The sequence below is a fragment of the Micropterus dolomieu genome, unplaced genomic scaffold, assembly GCF_021292245.1.
Source record: "Micropterus dolomieu isolate WLL.071019.BEF.003 ecotype Adirondacks unplaced genomic scaffold, ASM2129224v1 contig_14222, whole genome shotgun sequence".
Taxonomy (NCBI): Eukaryota; Metazoa; Chordata; class Actinopteri; order Centrarchiformes; family Centrarchidae; genus Micropterus; species Micropterus dolomieu.
The window spans coordinates 1-5,098 of record NW_025743208.1 but is presented as its reverse complement, the minus strand read 5'-3'; the positions used below and the strand labels follow the sequence as shown (position 1 = coordinate 5,098).

The following is a 5,098-nucleotide window of genomic DNA, read 5'->3' as shown; positions in this document are numbered from 1 at the left end:
AAAATGCCAGTGCGTCAGAGATGAAAAATGGCGAAGGGGCAAATCTTTATATACACAGGGTCCTTCACGGCGTGAAGCGCATAGCGCAGTTGCGTTTGGGGCGTGTCCAACTCCAATTTTTTTCCAGTTTGACGGCATAAATAATTGTCTTGGCGCCGGGCGCATGGTTCAAAAGAGTCGTACTTAGTCTGTGAATAAGTCATGGGTGTGTAGGGCATAACACATGGCAATACACCAATCAGTGTCATCTCCCTTTTAAAGCCAGGTGCGCTTGGATTCTCACTGCGCTGCGTTTATATAAATTATGAACCGGTTGTGGGTCACATCTCCCACACTGGTCTCATATGTTTGTTGAACAAGTGTGCAGCACATCATTGAGTTTCTTAGCTGATGGAGCCGCACATTACACCGACAGCGGTAGCAATCGCAAAAAATAGCTGGCATCTCTCACACGCATTTTCTTAAGGAAATGCCCATTCTAGTCAGGTCTGTTACCTGACCGTCTCCTGACTTGGGTTGGGGGGCCTCCACACACAATGCTAGAACAAAAAACTGCCATTAGTAGATAGTCGTATCCAAACAATCATATTTCTCTTATAATAGACAGGGTCTCTACCTGAGCGGCTGTCACTAACACAGCAATTAGTGTCATTCCCTTCAGAATCCCGGTGACAAGTTAGACACTGGTCGGGTCTGGGTTCAGTGCAATGCCTACACGAGGTGTCACATGGCTCACAGGTGTCCTACAATGGTATAATATCACAAAGACAAAGTTGGTTATAGACATTAGGCCAGTCAGAAATGTAGTCTCTTTGGAACAACCTCTTTGGACAGAAGTGGCTTTTATTGACATCTGTTGTTGTTCTGAGTAAATATCTGTCTGCACATTTGTGTTGCTTGTTGTAGAAAGATGCCCTGAAAATTTAATTTCTAACCTTAAGTATTGGCGGCCTTTCAATTGAAATGGGCCCTGCCCTCCAAAAAGGGCCCCCGAGTGACACGCAAGAATTTCAGAATTCAACCATTTTTAAAATAAACGACTTATTTCACTCAATGTGTAGAGGCATGGACACGGGAAGGATGGGTGCTGAGGAGGCTGCAGCAAACCCTAAAACCAGGCATTATAAAAAAACATCAATTGATTAAAAAAGTGTGACGCAGACTCACTGCAAGAGAGAGAGAGAGGGAGCATGTGAGTATAATAGTGTGGATGTGATATAAAAACTTTCACAATATTGCTACATCCCGACTGGTGCACAGAAGTACATGACATCACATTTTCCAGCTGAACCTAAATCAATACTCCATCAGTAAACCAGATAAAAACACAAATACAGACATTTCTCATGTGAAATATCCCAAACTATTTGGCAGACATTCCCCATAATAATAAGTTGGTTGGGTAAATATGTTGTCAGGGCCTTTAATTATTTTTATAAATTATTTATAAATATACATTTATGATAAAATATGAAATGCACACAATGGATATCCGCAGCATCTAATTTATGGATCTAACAACCACTTTTATGATGTTTAGAAAGAATGTGACCCTTTGTGAGAATGTGACCACTTTGCAATAGGTGCTAAGTAAGTAAGTAAGATGGCGGCGCATGCAGGTGCAGCAGCCTGTCAATTTTTGTATGTAGCAGTGTTTTCTCTTTGCTATTTTGGTTTTAAGTATGTTGTTTTTGTTCTTAATTTAGTTGTTTGTGCATTTTTTTTATTTATTTATTTATTTCACCGTGGGTTGGTTAGTGAAAAACACTCATTTGTTAATGAGGCTAGCTGCAGACAGGAAGAAACTGTTTTTGTGGCGAGAGGTTTTGGTCCTGATGGACCGCAGCCTCCTCCTCGAGGCGTACAGGTCCAGAAGAGAAGGAAGATTGCAGCCAATCACCATCTCTGCAGAGCAAATGATGTCACTGCTGCCACTGCCAGGGACAAGGGCAGGCTGCAGCGTACCAGATGGTGTTGGAGGAGGTGAGGATGGACTCAATAATGGCGGTGTAGAAGTGCACCATCATTGTCTTTGGCAGGCTGAACTTCTTCAGCTGCCGCAGGAAGTACATCCTCTGCTGGGCCTTCTTGGTGAGGGAGGTGATGTTCAGTTCCTACTTGAGGTCCTGGGAGATGATGGTGCCCAGGAAGCGGAAGGAGTCCGCAGTGGTGACTGGGGAGTCACACAGGATGATGGGGGAGGGTAGGGCTGTGATGTCAACGACCATCTCCATGGTCTTCAGAGCGTTGAGCTCCAGACTGTTCTGGCTGCACCAGGTCACCAGATGGTCGATCTCCCACCTGTAGGTGGACTCATCCCCACCTGAGATGAACCCAGTGAGGGTGGTGTTGTCCGCAAACTTCAGGAGCTTGACAGACTGGTGACTGGAGGTGCAGCTGTTGGTGTACAGGGAGAAGAGAAGGGGGGAAAGAACGCAGCCTTGAGGGGAACCGGTGCTGATGGTCATGGAATCAGAGACATGTTTTCCCAGCTTCACGTGCTGTTTCCTGTCCGTCAGGAAGTCAGTCATCCACCTGCAGGTGGAGTCAGGCACGCTCAGCTGAGAGAGCTTGTCCTGAAGCAGGGCCGGTTCCTGGGGAGTCCAGGTGCTGGAGGATGTAGTGAAGGGCCATGTTTACTGCATCATCTACAGACCTGTTGGTTCTGTAGGCGAACTGCAGGGGGTCCAGGAGTGGGACTGTAATGGATTTTAGGTGGGACAACACAAGGCGTTCAAAGGACTTCATAACCACAGAGGTCAACGCGGATGACAGCCAGCTCTGAGAAGAGAGGGAAAGAATTGGTAGACTGAGGCTGAAGCTGAGCGGAGGAGTCACAGGGGATGGTGTCCGATTGACTCTTAAAGCAGCAGTAGAACTGGTTCAGCTCATTTGACAGGCGAGAATTGTTTATGGAGTGGAGGACTTTGGGTTTATAGTTTGTGATCTGTCTGAACCAATTCCAGACAGAAGTGACGTCGTTTGCAGAGAACTGGTTCTATAGTCTCTCTGAGTACAGTCGTTTAGCTTTATCGCCCTGCACCCGGCCCTGTCACCACTCCTAAATGCCTCCTCCTTTTCCAACCTTAGCTGTCTGAGTTTAGCTGTAAACTAGGGTTTGTCATTTTTATAACTCACCCTGGTCCGTGTTGGAATGCAGTTGAAATGCAGCTCGTAGCCAAGAGCACACCTATTCTGAGAAGTATCGGCCCTCCTCACAACGTGGATAGCAGAATTTGTCCTTTAGAGTGCTGCCCCAGTCGCACGTCATACAGGCCTGAGGCAAGGAATCTTCAAACATGCATTCATTACACACTGAGGATCAAATAAATGTAGTTATCATTATACAAAACAAGGTTGTACAACAAAATGAAATGACGATACATGAACTGACTCCTTACGCAAAAGTGAAAAAACTGTGTTGTCCAGTATTGACACAAGTGAAAAATATTGACTGTAGGTGAACATTAGGCAGATGTTCGGCTCTCCAAGCGCCATTGTTACAGAGCTCCTTAATCACCTGTGCAGGTCTGACAACTGGTGTGGCACTGTTTGCAGACGTCACTGAACTGGTAGAAGCGGTGTGGGCATCGCTCAACACACAGCTTAGTGCCTTGCAGCTCCAGGAGAGGAGATGGACAGTTCCTGCAGGACTCAGGCCCTGCTCCTGTACACAGCTCACAGGACTGGTCACATTTCTCACAGTAGGGGCCCTCTCTGTAATACCTGAAGAAAGGCATGAAATCATCAATATTAACAAGTCAGACATGTACACAGATTTTTGATTCTTGCAGACATAATTTAACATTAGTCTCTGACTAAATGTCAAGTGACATCACATATGGAAATGTTTTCAGAGGGAGTTGCTCAACTGCTGATGAAATTACATAGAACCTACTCCCTTCATTTGCAAACTTTGGCTTATTTCCAGACATGCGCTGTCACAGGAAGTCAGCTACCATTACAGGAGGTGAAGTTGTAATAGAAAGTAAATAGAGAGCTTGATCAACTCTGTACCCTGTGGGACAATGCGTGACACAGAGTTGAAGGAGGCGCAGGTATCCTAGAGAACAAGTGAGGCAATATCTTGGCAATGTTGCGGTACAGGTGGAACAGGCATGGTCACATGGCGAACAGAATCCCAGCTGTGTTCCGTCAGCCTCCTGCCTTGTGTTGTATGCACTCAGGTGCCATCTGGAAAATAGCACACACGCAAAAAACGTTCCACTCCCAATTCATTAGTAGTCATGCACTCATTTTTACTTTTCTTCTATGAATTGCCAAAAAGTGATTTTTGTAATAGTGTTAGTTAATAACTTTATGTTGACTCAAGTACTGACTAGTACTAGACAGAGTACTAGACATATTGCACAGCGTGCTCAGCGTGTCACCAATTCGTTGTCCGATCCACTGTGAAATACGATCATCAATTCTTCAGATATGGCTAAAAATGTGTATTTTGTGGTCACGTTTTTAGCAAGTGAAGAGTTTTTGAAAATTTTAAAGACGTTGGCTCAAGGCGTTCCTATTTCCTCATGACAATAGAATGGACGATAGAATGGGAACTGATTAACAAAAGAGTAAAAAGAGAAAAAAAGTACATGGTCAGAAAACTGTGTTACTGCGCATATACAACACCGCTTAAAAATCTAACCAAGTCACATCTATGTATTGAGATTCTCACCTTGACATTCCATAGCTTCAGTTTCATAGTAAGTACCAGTGAGGCAGTCTTTGGAGCATGCACCCTTGTAGAGTTTGGGGCTAAACATCGAGCAGGTCTCGCAGTCATCTTCCAGGGGCCCTGAACAGCTGCCACAGGTAGGGTGGCACTGACCACAGTGGCCCTCTTCCATGTCCTCATAATAGCCCATGGGACAACTAGCTTTACACACACCATTCAGCATCAGGTAGAGGAAACTGCATTCTGAAATTATACGGAGGAGGGGTGGTAAAGTTCTAACAAGAGATTTCAAGATGTCTTACAATTCATTATAAAACTGTCACCCACTTGGAATATTTTTCCTCTTAAAGCTTAGCTGCACACACTATTAATAACTTACTGAAACAGGTCCTGTCATCTGAGCAAACGTCACAG

General features: G+C 44.8%; 1 long non-coding RNA gene across 1 annotated transcript; it reads right to left on the bottom strand.

Annotated features, from left to right (window-relative positions):
- Positions 1 to 463: 463 nt before the first annotated feature.
- Positions 464 to 5,098, bottom strand: LOC123966781. The gene is made up of 7 exons (XR_006824067.1): positions 5,064 to 5,098; positions 4,685 to 4,927; positions 4,018 to 4,194; positions 3,521 to 3,726; positions 3,139 to 3,315; positions 617 to 743; positions 464 to 539 (listed from the first exon to the last, which is right to left on the bottom strand). It is a non-coding gene; the product is annotated as an uncharacterized LOC123966781 (long non-coding RNA).